Source organism: Rhinopithecus bieti, unplaced genomic scaffold, assembly GCF_001698545.2.
Source record: "Rhinopithecus bieti isolate Rb0 unplaced genomic scaffold, ASM169854v2 scaffold_50799, whole genome shotgun sequence".
NCBI classification, from domain to species: Eukaryota; Metazoa; Chordata; class Mammalia; order Primates; family Cercopithecidae; genus Rhinopithecus; species Rhinopithecus bieti.
Genome location: NW_016819917.1, coordinates 434,856 through 450,098, shown reverse-complemented (window position 1 = coordinate 450,098; position 15,243 = coordinate 434,856). Strand labels below are relative to the sequence as shown.

Below are 15,243 nucleotides of genomic sequence, written 5' to 3'. Positions count from 1 at the left end.
AGCTGGCATTACAGGCGCGCGCCACTATGCCCAGCTAATTTTTGTGTTTTTCACAGAGACGGGATTCACCATGTTGACCAGGCCAGTATCGAACTCCTCACTTCAAGTTATTTGCCTGCCTCAGCCTCCCAAAGTGCTGGGATTACAGGTGTGAGCCAACATGCCTGGCCCAAGAAATATTCGTTACTTCGCTTTTTAAATGTTGACAAAATGTAATTGAAAACTAAAAAATCTTCTCCCAAATGAGAAATCATCTCCATGACGATAACAGAGAAAGAAACGAAAACCATTTTATTAATAAATAAGCCTTGGACCAGAATGTGATGGGAAATAGAGGCAAACAGCTAAGAGGTTGAAAAGAGAGAAAGCAACTTCACTGTTCTATAAAACCCATTAAGTAGAAGAGGCCTGTTTGCAGGCTCAGCTCAGCTCACAGGCTCTGATAGTTTCTCTGATACTTAAGCCCAATTAAACTTTGATACTCTTACTACAGAACAAATAACAAAGGTGTGTATGAGAACTTGGGATAAATTACGTGCCCCAGGCCAAGCCCGTTTCTTTTACCATGGTTAAACAAGGTCACACTGAATCATACCCTGATTTTCAGCTAAATAACAAAATGCTGTTGAAAATCTGTCTCTGATGAGCATTCTCAAGGTATTCTCCTTCGTATGTGAGCTTTTGAAAATGTGAACCATTAGTGTAAAATGGCTATGCATTCTGTCCAACGACAAAATTTACCTGATCATGAGGTGTTGCCTGTATATATTAAAGCTTGTGAAGGCATTGGATCAGACACCCACAAAGCTATTCTGTGGGCACGGGCTACGAAGGACACCAACCAAACTGGTCCCACTAATTCTTTTCTTGGAGCCCAGACAGTCCAGGACCGTATATATGCTAATTCTTCTCTCTTCAAACCTCCAGAGTTACCTAATGGCTCTGGGACCAAACTACAATTTACCTATAATTCTTCAGGCCCTCCCCCATCCACTTCAGCCCCTCACCCTCCTGTCATTTTGGTTCCTCACCCGGTCCCTTTGTCATCCACTCAGCCTACTTCTCTGTACCTTCTTCACACATGGACACCTGTAATCACCAGTATACTTCTAATTCTTTTCTAATTGCGGTAAACTTGGTCATACTTGAAAAAATTGCACTGTTAAAAACTGAAAAGCTACCAAGCCGGCTCAACAAACACAGCCAAATGCTGCTGCTAGTGTTTGCCCATATTGTCACAAAGGTAAACACTGGACAAGTACTTGCTGCTCTGAGTATGATATAGATGGAAACCCCCACCACAACAAGAGGGAAATGGGGAGCAGGGCTGACCCCAGGCCCCGATGTAAAACACGATGCTTCAGACTCAGACCAAAGTTGGGTTTCCGCTTCAGGCGGTCCCAACACAACCCCCAGCACAAACAAATTTACCTATAGCCAACCCAAATAGGTCTCAGCCTCTCCTTTTGTCTCAATACAGTGCTTGTCCACCTCCACAGTAGGGGGTGGGAAGGTCGATCTCTGTAGTACTATTCCTCTAAATTTACTACCTAACCCTTTGCCTTTAATTGTCCCCATGAGGGTCACTGGCCCTTTACCTCAAGTTTCGGTGGGCCTGGTGTTAGTTAGGGCATCCACCTCTCCTAAAGGAATCAACATTCATACTGGTCTCATTAATTCTGATTCTGTTGATGAGATTAAATTAATCATGTCTGCCAAGGCTCCTGTTTCCATTCCGGCTGGTGAATCAATTGCTCAATTGCTTTTACTACCTAATATCATTTTAAACAAAGGAGATAAGACACGTGGCCCTAGGATTGGCTCTGGTGGTGAAAAGGCCACTTATTGGATTAATATAATTTCTAAACAGCAGCCCACCTGCACCATTCACATTCAAGGAAAAAAGTTCGAGGGCCTGGTAGATACTGGGGCTGATGTTTCTGTTATTTTCTCTAGTTTATGGTCTTCCTCCTGGCTTAAACATCCCACTAACATGGGACTAGTATGTGTTGGAAAAGCCGAGGAAGTTTATGAGAGCATATTTATCTTGCCTTGCACTGACCCTGGTGGTCAAAAGGGTAAAACTCAGCCTTATATCATGCCAGTCCTCATTAATCTTTGGGGTAGAGATTTACTGGCACAATGGGGGGCTGAAATTAATATTCCACATAATTCTTATAGTGCTCCCAGTCAGCATATGATGGAAACTATGAGGTTTGTTCCTGGACTCGGTCTCGGTCCAAAACATGAAAGGATTACTAAACCCCTCCCAGTTACTGTAAAATAAAACAGGGTGGGTTTAGGTTATCCTGCTGCCTCACCTCCTGATCCTATCCCTTTACACTCGAAATCTGACACACCCGTTTGATTCAGCAGTGGCTGCTCAAACTGGAGGCTTTAACTCACTTGGTTTCTGAACAGTTACAACTTGGAAATGTGGAACCTTCTCTTTCCCCCTGGAATTCCCCTGTTTCTAGTAAAAAAGAAATCAGGCAAGTGGCAGATGGTAACCAATGTAAGGGCCATTAACGCTGTTATTAAATCTATGGGGGCCATCCAACCAGGCAGGCCTGCCCCTGCTTTAATACCTAAAAATTGGACTCTCATAGTTCTCGATCTTAAAGATTTTTTTCATATAAATTTTGCTTTTACTGTACCATCTATCAATAGTCTGGAGGCTGCAGCTCGTTATCAATGGAGAGTACTTACTCAGAGAATGCTGAATAGCCCTACAGTCTGCCAGCTTTATGTTGGGCAAGTGCTTTCACCAGTTTGAGCCCGATTTCCCCAGGCCTATATTCTTCATTATATTGATGATATTTTAATTGCTGTCCCCACTGATAAAGAAGTAATTGACTGTTATCAAAGTTTGAGCCTCCATGTTACAGAGGCTGGATTACACATTGCTCAGGATAAAATTCAACAGACCACTCCTGTTCAATATTTAGGAATGGTGGTCGATAATGTATTCAACCTCAAAAAGTTCAGATTAGGAGAGATTCTTTGAAAACTTTAATGACTTCCAAAAACTTTTGTGTAACATTAATTATTCAAGACCTACTTCAGGTATCCAACCTATGCGCTGTCTAACTTGTTTTCTATGCTGCGGGGAGATTCCAATCTCTGTAGTCCCAGGACTTTGACCCCTGAGGCTTCACTAGAACTGGAATTCATAGAGGAAAGAATCCAGACCGCCCAGTTATCTAGAGTACAGCCATCTCAGCCTTTTCAGCTTCTGGTTTTCACTTCATTACACTCTCCTACTGGACTGATAGTTCAACATAATGATTTAGGGGAGTGGTGTTTTCTTCCTCATTCTGTGTCAAAAACTTTGTCTGTTTATCTAGACCAAATGGCCACTCAAATTGGAGAAGCTCAGTGTAGAATACTTAAAATTTCCAAATTTGATCTGAATTTAACTGTAGCTCCTTTAAATTGGCTCAAAGTTCAAGCCGCCTTTCAATATTCCATACTGTAGCAAATTCACTTGGCTGATTTTATTGGTGTTATTGATAATCATTATCCAAAGAACAAATTGTTTGATTTTATAAAAATGACATCTTAACCAAAGATCACCCCACTCCTGAGGCTGTTACAGTGTTCACTGACAGCTCCAGTAATGGCAATGCTGGTTATGTGGGTCCTGCAGACAAGCTTATTTCTACCCTTTATACCTCTGCTTAAAAGGCAGAGTTAATTGCTGTCATTATTGCCTTACAGGATTTCCCTAATCCTTTAAATATTGTCTCTGACTCTGCTTATGTTGTACATGCCACTAAAAATATAGAAACTACTACTATCAAACATATTGATAATTCTGAATTGGCTTCTTTATCTTCAAGGTTACAACAGGCGGTTCGCCAACGTAGACACCCTTTCTATATTATGCATATTAGATCTCATGCCACTTGACCAGGACCCGTGTCTGCCGGTAACCATAAAGTCGAGTGTTTGGTCTCTTTTGCAACCCACGAAGCTCAGGAGTTCCGTAATCTCACTCACGTCCATGCTGCTGGATTAAAAGATAAATTTGCTCTTACCTGGAAACAGGCTAAGCTTATTGTTCACAGCTGTCCTCAGTGCCAAGTTTTTGTACTTCCAAATCAGGAACCTGGCGTTAATCCCAGAGGCCTAAGTCCTAATGATTTATGGCAAATGGATGTGACCCATGTTATCTCCTTTGGCAGACTGACATACGTTCATGTCTCTGTGGATACCTTCTCAGGTTTTATCTGGGCTACCTGCCAAACAGGGGAAGGCATGGCTCATGTTAAAAAAAAAAAAAAAATCTGTATTCTTGCTTTGCAATTATGGGGCTTCCATATCAAATAAATACAGATAAAGCCCCTGGATATGTTAGTAAGGCTTTTGATTTATTTAAGCAACAGCAGGGAATTTCCCATATTACTGGAATCCCTTACAGCCCTCAGGGACAGGCTGTGGTGGGACGGGCCAATCGTACTTTAAAAACCCGATTATCCAAACAGCCTGAACAAAAAAAGCATAATTTAACTACCCCCCATTCCCAAATACATTTGGTATTGTTTACTTTAAATTTTTTTAATGTTTCTAAAGATAATAATCTAACTGCAGCCGAACACCATTATAAAGGCAAAAAATTCTCCCTAAATGAAGGCAAGCAAGTGTTATGGGAAAACTCCCAAACCAATACCTGAGAACCTGGCACAGTTATAACGTGGGGGAACGGATATGCTTGTTTCACCGGGAGATCATCAATCCCCTCTCTGGATACCCACCCGTAGACTCAAGCTTCATGTGAGTACTGATGACGAAAACCACAGGGAAAAGACATCCACATCACAAACCGCCCTCAGACGTGGTGAGATCCGTGCCAACTCCTTAGAAGCTGGCACACCAAGTCACAATAGGTCTAATTCAATCCCCCCAATGACAATGGAGACCCATGTAACTAATCCCACTTCTCCTGATTACCTTTCTTTTTCTCCTTACAAACCTAAAAATCTCGCCATTTCCATTAGCCTGAAAATAACATGCCTCTGTTCTTCTCTTCCTCCTTCAGCACTCAATCTCACCTACAATAGGTTTTATTTAATGATTCTCCTCCTTATACTTTCTGTCTCACCAGTTTCCTCTCACACCGATTTACCTGCTGCACAAAATTATTCTTATTGGGATTATGTGCCTTTTCCTCCACTTATTCGATCTCTCACGTCGACCTGCTGATCTGCCTGGGAACAAAGAGACAGCCCGCTGCATTGCAGGCTGCTGGCCAGATCCCACAATACATAAACACACAAAAAAACAGCTACGCTAATTAAAAGAGGAACCAGAAGAAAAAAAATTACAAAAAGAGAACAAAAGCACTTTTAATATTCCTTTTATCACATTCAATGTAGTAACAGAGACTCAGTCACTTCTTACCCAACTTCACTTTCCCACTCCCCACCCCATCCATGAAAAGGGAAGAGGGTGATCCACAACTAATGAGTTAAGTCACTGTCCTCTGGCTGAAGAGGGGTTGCAAAGGGAAGCTCATCTCTAACACCATAATTATAAAAGGCACCACACTTAGACACAGGAGTCTTGTAACCCTCATTCTCATCTGCATAATTTAAACTAATTTTACATTAATTACGTTATAAAGAGAGGAAGCAACACATCACCACTTCATCATCACATCCAATCAACTCACCACTCATCTGCACCCAGGGTTCCCCTTCATCTTCATCACTGCTTCCCTCCCTCATTCTGTACATAGCTCTCATTCTCACCTTCTCTGAAACTAGAATAGACTGGCGTGGTGGCACATGCCTGTCATCTGACTACGTATTGGGGACTGTGCCGGGGGTGGTGGAGAATGAACAGACACAAGAGACAAAGACAAACAGAGAACGTGGCGGCCGCGCCTAGAGCCTCCGCCTCACTTTATTTATACTCCATAAATCCCACGTCGGCAAAAATAACACAATGCAAAACAAACTTTCTGCACCCAGATGTAACCTTCTGCTTAGTTCCTTGTCTCTAAGCTCTTTCTTATTTGTCTGCCTTCTTGGCGCCTACTAGAGTTCATTAAAAGTTCAACTAGAGATACTGTCCTTGACTACTGGAGTTCATGGAAAGTGCAACTAGCTAGAGATACTGTCCTTGACTACTGGAGTTCATGGAAAGTGCAACTAGCTAGAGATACTGTCCTTGAGCCTTACCTATTCTTAGCATATTATTTTCAATGGCCCCTGCAACTACGTGAGAGGCTAATGTGGGGATCAGTTGAGGCCACAAATTTGAGGCTGCTGTAAACTAAAATTGTGCCACTGCACTCCAGACTGGGCCCCAGAATGACACCTGTCTCTTAAAAAAACAGTTTGGAGTCAGAGACATATTGACTCACTAGCGTAACTTCAAACGTATTACAAAATCAGATACAAAATATCTCCCCTAGTTTGTTTCCTTTTCTAGAATTTACCAGATACCAGTGCACATTAATGAATGACTTTCATATATAGATTTTCTGATCAGGTTTACAAAGAGCTAAACATTCATCCAGGTGTGGTCTCTAAACAATCCCTGCTGCCCAACATCACTGACAGCACGGGGTCCACACCCCATCTCCATCCATGTCTGGTGTGAGCCCTTCCCAGGCCCATGCCCAGGGGAGTCTCTTCCCAAGCTCATTCACTAGGTTATAGGAGAGGGAATTTAAGTCAAGATGACAAGGACTGAGAAAAGTCTTGGGTGAGTGCCAGCAAATGTGTGAGGCAGGATGCTTCAGACTCAGAGAAGACTGGCTACTACAATACCTGGCATTTCAGAAAGGAAAGAGACAGCGGAATCCACCGAGGAATATCACTCACCTGAGGAAGAGCCATCCCTGGATCCTTTTCTTTGCTCTTCTTGGTGGCTTCCTCACATGAGTCTTTGGAAATCAATCCTTTTGTAAAAAAATACGAGATTTAAGTTTTAGAAATCACTCAATCCTTTCCTGTGACAAAACTCACACAGGGGAGACCTAACCCGGGAGAAAGATGGTCCTCTGCTGCCCACTGCACCAGAGATCATGCAGAGATAAGAAAGTGGCACAGGAGGACATACAAGGGTAATTTTGACCCATTTCCAGATCTTGCTCCCTCTTGGAAAAGTCCACTCACACGCTGAAGCAGGGCACAGATCTTCAGGGCACAGATCTGGCCCTAACCAAACTCCATGCAGACCACAGCCCCCTCACCTCCCTGTGGATCACAGGCTGATCTCAGCTCTCAACATGGAGGAAACTGCCTTGACATTCAATGCTGGAGACAGATGAGAATCACCTGTGTCATTGTAGGTATTGTTGAGGGTGGATGCCGTACTGTGAAAATAGAATCTCTGATAAAACAGCATAAAAGATGTATTTGCAAAACGTCTGAGAACCCTAATGTGAAGCCAAGTTTGAGCTCCACTCAGAGGGCACCAGCCCAGCACAGCCCCAACTTCTGGCTCTGCTCTGTGCTTAGAGACTTGTTCTCACCAGGATCCAGTGAACAGTGAAGGAGCAAAAAGAATCACACAGAACAGGCAACATGGACCAGAGGTGGGGGTGAAGGTGGAGCTGTCATGACAAATGGGGGACTGTGGGAGACCAGAAAGTTTTCCATAGTAAAAGTGATGTCAGAACAAAGACTTGGGAAAGAAACGCTGCTTGTCACTTACAGCTGAGTGCCCAGAGAGTCCTAGGCAGAGGGACAGCACAGGTGAAGGCTCTGAGATGGGAGAAACCTCAGCCCCAGAAAAAGGAAAGAGGCCTGCATGGCTGGAGCAGAGAAAGCGAGGAGGACGCAGGCAAGAGATGAGGTTAGAGGGGTCCTGGGAGCACAGATCCATAGGGATGAGGTCTTGAAACATTTTTCCCCCACACCTCAAAAGAATTTTGGAAATGATGTATTTTCTCACTCCTTTTATGTATACATGCAAATTTCTCTTTACAGTATAAATTACAACACTTACAAATAATGTAATTTATCTCCCATACTTAAAATACATGCTGTCAAGTTTGGCTAAACTTCCAGAAGTAAACTGTCACCCTCATCTGAAACACATAGGACAGTAAGGGAATTTGTCTGGGGTTTAGGAAGTCACTTATGGACATGTGAAGGTGGAGATGCCTGTTTGATGTCCCTACAGAGAGCTCAGTAGACAACTGGACACAGGATTTTAGAGCTCAGGGGAGAGGCCTGCAGGGGACATGGGTAGGTGGGTTAAAGCTGTGAGATGAGATAAGGAAAAGCAGTGGTGTGGACAGTGTGGACAGAGACAAGAGTAAGTTCAAGATGATTTGAGTCTAATCCCCTGTTTTATCCACTCTGGTATTTGTGATTTTACATTTTGGAGGACAGGAATCTATTTAAAATTCAAATTACAGCTGAGCATGACCCTCTCCTACAGGAAAACCACACACTATTTGGCAAAGTATTTCAGGGGTCAGTGTCACTCTGAGCTTTTCTGGTCTTATTCCTCACCTGAACATTACGGGTTGAGTCACTGTTGTTCCGAGCAGGAAATACTTCAAGTGATCCTGAGAAGCTCTGAGTTGAGTTGGAAAGAGGTGCGGCTGATTCCCATGTGATGGCCTGGAAGCACCAATAGGCTGTGTTAGTCTTCCTTCTCTAGAAAATTCCAGGATGGGCTGGGCATGGTGGCTCACCCCTGTAATCCCAGCACTTTGAGAGGCTGAAGTGGCTAGATCACTTGAGGCCAGGAGTTTGAAATCAACCTGGGAAGCATGGTGAAACCCTGTCTCTACCAAAAGCACAAAAAAATTAGCCGTGTTTTGTGGTGTGCATCTGTGGTCTCAGCTATTTGGGAGGCTGAGTGGGGTGGATCACTGCACCTGGGAGGTGGATGTTGCAATGAGGCAAGATAGTATCACTGCACTCAAGCATGGGTGACAGAGTGACACTCTTGTCTCGAAAAAAGGAGAAAAAAAATTCCAGGACCATGTTACACACCTGAGCAAATGAAATGTCTCTTTCCATGTCTAAAGTTCTGATGGCAAGAATCTAAACATGTAATTATTTTCCTAGAAAATGATGGTAATACGTTGAAACTAAACACAATTGTGAACACATAGCTACAGGTGTTTAAAACAGTGAAAGAGAGGCAGCGGTACAAATCAGATCTGAGCAAACGTTTTCTTCATGAACACATGGGCTCTGCTGGAAAAGGTTCCAAGTCAATCCAGCCCATCCTTCAACATCTGCAAAGAATATTATGGACCAGAGGAACTTGAGGGGAACATTTACTTAGAAGCTCACAGCTCACTATTTAATCAGATGTCATAAAGAAAGAAAATGGAATAATAGGTTACCTGAACTAAACTTTGATGTTAGCATAAAGAAAAGTTCCTTGATATCTTTATCAAGTACACATTAAAACAACCTAAAATCATTTATCAGGTACTAGAAAATGTTTCCAGTATATGATACAGACTAGAAAGCATGCAGTCCTCAATGCAAACGGAACACAATAAATTTCAGAGAAAACTATTATAATAGGTTAAAAAAAATATATATATATATAAATGTGGGGTCAAAGTAGAAAATTTTGAGCACATGTTATATTTGGAAAACAATGATGTGAGCTCTTAAGATTCTACCAAAGCTTATTTGAGAAGCAGTTTTCAGNAGTCCTAATGATTTATGGCAAATGGATGTGACCCATGTTATCTCCTTTGGCAGACTGACATACGTTCATGTCTCTGTGGATACCTTCTCAGGTTTTATCTGGGCTACCTGCCAAACAGGGGAAGGCATGGCTCATGTTAAAAAAAAAAAAAAATCTGTATTCTTGCTTTGCAATTATGGGGCTTCCATATCAAATAAATACAGATAAAGCCCCTGGATATGTTAGTAAGGCTTTTGATTTATTTAAGCAACAGCAGGGAATTTCCCATATTACTGGAATCCCTTACAGCCCTCAGGGACAGGCTGTGGTGGGACGGGCCAATCGTACTTTAAAACCCGATTATCCAAACAGCCTGAACAAAAAAAGCATAATTTAACTACCCCCCATTCCCAAATACATTTGGTATTGTTTACTTTAAATTTTTTTAATGTTTCTAAAGATAATAATCTAACTGCAGCCGAACACCATTATAAAGGCAAAAAATTCTCCCTAAATGAAGGCAAGCAAGTGTTATGGGAAAACTCCCAAACCAATACCTGAGAACCTGGCACAGTTATAACGTGGGGAACGGATATGCTTGTTTCACCGGGAGATCATCAATCCCCTCTCTGGATACCCACCCGTAGACTCAAGCTTCATGTGAGTACTGATGACGAAAACCACAGGGAAAAGACATCCACATCACAAACCGCCCTCAGACGTGGTGAGATCCGTGCCAACTCCTTAGAAGCTGGCACACCAAGTCACAATAGGTCTAATTCAATCCCCCCAATGACAATGGAGACCCATGTAACTAATCCCACTTCTCCTGATTACCTTTCTTTTCTCCTTACAAACCTAAAATCTCGCCATTTCCATTAGCCTGAAAATAACATGCCTCTGTTCTTCTCTTCCTCCTTCAGCACTCAATCTCACCTACAATAGGTTTTATTTAATGATTCTCCTCCTTATACTTTCTGTCTCACCAGTTTCCTCTCACACCGATTTACCTGCTGCACAAAATTATTCTTATTGGGATTATGTGCCTTTTCCTCCACTTATTCGATCTCTCACGTCGACCTGCTGATCTGCCTGGGAACAAAGAGACAGCCCGCTGCATTGCAGGCTGCTGGCCAGATCCCACAATACATAAACACACAAAAAAACAGCTACGCTAATTAAAAGAGGAACCAGAAGAAAAAAAATTACAAAAGAGAACAAAAGCACTTTTAATATTCCTTTTATCACATTCAATGTAGTAACAGAGACTCAGTCACTTCTTACCCAACTTCACTTTCCCACTCCCCACCCCATCCATGAAAAGGGAAGAGGGTGATCCACAACTAATGAGTTAAGTCACTGTCCTCTGGCTGAAGAGGGGTTGCAAAGGGAAGCTCATCTCTAACACCATAATTATAAAAGGCACCACACTTAGACACAGGAGTCTTGTAACCCTCATTCTCATCTGCATAATTTAAACTAATTTTACATTAATTACGTTATAAAGAGAGGAAGCAACACATCACCACTTCATCATCACATCCAATCAACTCACCACTCATCTGCACCCAGGGTTCCCCTTCATCTTCATCACTGCTTCCCTCCCTCATTCTGTACATAGCTCTCATTCTCACCTTCTCTGAAACTAGAATAGACTGGCGTGGTGGCACATGCCTGTCATCTGACTACGTATTGGGGACTGTGCCGGGGTGGTGGAGAATGAACAGACACAAGAGACAAAGACAAACAGAGAACGTGGCGGCCGCGCCTAGAGCCTCCGCCTCACTTTATTTATACTCCATAAATCCCACGTCGGCAAAATAACACAATGCAAAACAAACTTTCTGCACCCAGATGTAACCTTCTGCTTAGTTCCTTGTCTCTAAGCTCTTTCTTATTTGTCTGCCTTCTTGGCGCCTACTAGAGTTCATTAAAAGTTCAACTAGAGATACTGTCCTTGACTACTGGAGTTCATGGAAAGTGCAACTAGCTAGAGATACTGTCCTTGACTACTGGAGTTCATGGAAAGTGCAACTAGCTAGAGATACTGTCCTTGAGCCTTACCTATTCTTAGCATATTATTTTCAATGGCCCCTGCAACTACGTGAGAGGCTAATGTGGGGATCAGTTGAGGCCACAAATTTGAGGCTGCTGTAAACTAAAATTGTGCCACTGCACTCCAGACTGGGCCCCAGAATGACACCTGTCTCTTAAAAAAACAGTTTGGAGTCAGAGACATATTGACTCACTAGCGTAACTTCAAACGTATTACAAAATCAGATACAAAATATCTCCCCTAGTTTGTTTCCTTTTCTAGAATTTACCAGATACCAGTGCACATTAATGAATGACTTTCATATATAGATTTTCTGATCAGGTTTACAAAGAGCTAAACATTCATCCAGGTGTGGTCTCTAAACAATCCCTGCTGCCCAACATCACTGACAGCACGGGGTCCACACCCCATCTCCATCCATGTCTGGTGTGAGCCCTTCCCAGGCCCATGCCCAGGGGAGTCTCTTCCCAAGCTCATTCACTAGGTTATAGGAGAGGGAATTTAAGTCAAGATGACAAGGACTGAGAAAAGTCTTGGGTGAGTGCCAGCAAATGTGTGAGGCAGGATGCTTCAGACTCAGAGAAGACTGGCTACTACAATACCTGGCATTTCAGAAAGGAAAGAGACAGCGGAATCCACCGAGGAATATCACTCACCTGAGGAAGAGCCATCCCTGGATCCTTTTCTTTGCTCTTCTTGGTGGCTTCCTCACATGAGTCTTTGGAAATCAATCCTTTTGTAAAAAAATACGAGATTTAAGTTTTAGAAATCACTCAATCCTTTCCTGTGACAAAACTCACACAGGGGAGACCTAACCCGGGAGAAAGATGGTCCTCTGCTGCCCACTGCACCAGAGATCATGCAGAGATAAGAAAGTGGCACAGGAGGACATACAAGGGTAATTTTGACCCATTTCCAGATCTTGCTCCCTCTTGGAAAAGTCCACTCACACGCTGAAGCAGGGCACAGATCTTCAGGGCACAGATCTGGCCCTAACCAAACTCCATGCAGACCACAGCCCCTCACCTCCCTGTGGATCACAGGCTGATCTCAGCTCTCAACATGGAGGAAACTGCCTTGACATTCAATGCTGGAGACAGATGAGAATCACCTGTGTCATTGTAGGTATTGTTGAGGGTGGATGCCGTACTGTGAAAATAGAATCTCTGATAAAACAGCATAAAAGATGTATTTGCAAAACGTCTGAGAACCCTAATGTGAAGCCAAGTTTGAGCTCCACTCAGAGGGCACCAGCCCAGCACAGCCCCAACTTCTGGCTCTGCTCTGTGCTTAGAGACTTGTTCTCACCAGGATCCAGTGAACAGTGAAGGAGCAAAAGAATCACACAGAACAGGCAACATGGACCAGAGGTGGGGTGAAGGTGGAGCTGTCATGACAAATGGGGACTGTGGGAGACCAGAAAGTTTTCCATAGTAAAAGTGATGTCAGAACAAAGACTTGGGAAAGAAACGCTGCTTGTCACTTACAGCTGAGTGCCCAGAGAGTCCTAGGCAGAGGGACAGCACAGGTGAAGGCTCTGAGGTGGGAGAAACCTCAGCCCCAGAAAAAGGAAAGAGGCCTGCATGGCTGGAGCAGAGAAAGCGAGGAGGACGCAGGCAAGAGATGAGGTTAGAGGGGTCCTGGGAGCACAGATCCATAGGGATGAGGTCTTGAAACATTTTTCCCCCACACCTCAAAAGAATTTTGGAAATGATGTATTTTCTCACTCCTTTTATGTATACATGCAAATTTCTCTTTACAGTATAAATTACAACACTTACAAATAATGTAATTTATCTCCCATACTTAAAATACATGCTGTCAAGTTTGGCTAAACTTCCAGAAGTAAACTGTCACCCTCATCTGAAACACATAGGACAGTAAGGGAATTTGTCTGGGGGTTTAGGAAGTCACTTATGGACATGTGAAGGTGGAGATGCCTGTTTGATGTCCCTACAGAGAGCTCAGTAGACAACTGGACACAGGATTTTAGAGCTCAGGGGAGAGGCCTGCAGGGGACATGGGTAGGTGGGTTAAAGCTGTGAGATGAGATAAGGAAAAGCAGTGGTGTGGACAGTGTGGACAGAGACAAGAGTAAGTTCAAGATGATTTGAGTCTAATCCCCTGTTTTATCCACTCTGGTATTTGTGATTTTTACATTTTTGGAGGACAGGAATCTATTTAAAATTCAAATTACAGCTGAGCATGACCCTCTCCTACAGGAAAAACCACACACTATTTGGCAAAGTATTTCAGGGGTCAGTGTCACTCTGAGCTTTTCTGGTCTTATTCCTCACCTGAACATTACGGGTTGAGTCACTGTTGTTCCGAGCAGGAAATACTTCAAGTGATCCTGAGAAGCTCTGAGTTGAGTTGGAAAGAGGTGCGGCTGATTCCCATGTGATGGCCTGGAAGCACCAATAGGCTGTGTTAGTCTTCCTTCTCTAGAAAATTCCAGGATGGGCTGGGCATGGTGGCTCACCCCTGTAATCCCAGCACTTTGAGAGGCTGAAGTGGCTAGATCACTTGAGGCCAGGAGTTTGAAATCAACCTGGGAAGCATGGTGAAACCCTGTCTCTACCAAAAGCACAAAAAAATTAGCCGTGTTTTGTGGTGTGCATCTGTGGTCTCAGCTATTTGGGAGGCTGAGTGGGGTGGATCACTGCACCTGGGAGGTGGATGTTGCAATGAGGCAAGATAGTATCACTGCACTCAAGCATGGGTGACAGAGTGACACTCTTGTCTCGAAAAAAGGAGAAAAAAAATTCCAGGACCATGTTACACACCTGAGCAAATGAAATGTCTCTTTCCATGTCTAAAGTTCTGATGGCAAGAATCTAAACATGTAATTATTTTCCTAGAAAAATGATGGTAATACGTTGAAACTAAACACAATTGTGAACACATAGCTACAGGTGTTTAAAACAGTGAAAGAGAGGCAGCGGTACAAATCAGATCTGAGCAAACGTTTTCTTCATGAACACATGGGCTCTGCTGGAAAAAGGTTCCAAGTCAATCCAGCCCATCCTTCAACATCTGCAAAGAATATTATGGACCAGAGGAACTTGAGGGGAACATTTACTTAGAAGCTCACAGCTCACTATTTAATCAGATGTCATAAAGAAAGAAAATGGAATAATAGGTTACCTGAACTAAACTTTGATGTTAGCATAAAGAAAAAGTTCCTTGATATCTTTATCAAGTACACATTAAAACAACCTAAAATCATTTATCAGGTACTAGAAAATGTTTCCAGTATATGATACAGACTAGAAAGCATGCAGTCCTCAATGCAAACGGAACACAATAAATTTCAGAGAAAAACTATTATAATAGGTTAAAAAAAATATATATATATATAAATGTGGGGTCAAAGTAGAAAATTTTGAGCACATGTTATATTTGGAAAACAATGATGTGAGCTCTTAAGATTCTACCAAAGCTTATTTGAGAAGCAGTTTTTCAGGCCGGGCGCGGTGGCTCAAGCCTGTAATCCCAGCACTTTGGGAGGCCGAGACGGGTGGATCACGAGGTCAGGAGATCGAGACCATCCTGGGTAACACGGTGAA

The 15,243-nt window shown here is 42.9% G+C and overlaps 1 protein-coding gene across 2 annotated transcripts in view; it reads right to left on the bottom strand.

Annotated features, from left to right (window-relative positions):
- Positions 1-9,660: 9,660 nt before the first annotated feature.
- LOC108520060 (zinc finger protein 813-like) overlaps positions 9,661-15,243 on the bottom strand; it is a 24,994-nt gene continuing 19,411 nt past the window's right edge. Inside the window, exons 5-8 of one of the 2 annotated variants that reach the window (XR_001882821.1) lie at positions 13,972-14,082; positions 12,701-12,823; positions 12,331-12,407; positions 9,661-9,746 (exon numbers count right to left, since the gene is read on the bottom strand). The gene's annotated coding sequence lies outside the window, so the exon portion shown is untranslated. Of the gene's footprint in view, positions 9,747-11,806; positions 12,408-12,700; positions 12,824-13,971; positions 14,083-15,243 lie in introns of those variants that run through there. The other variant, XR_001882820.1, reaches the window with a different exon arrangement.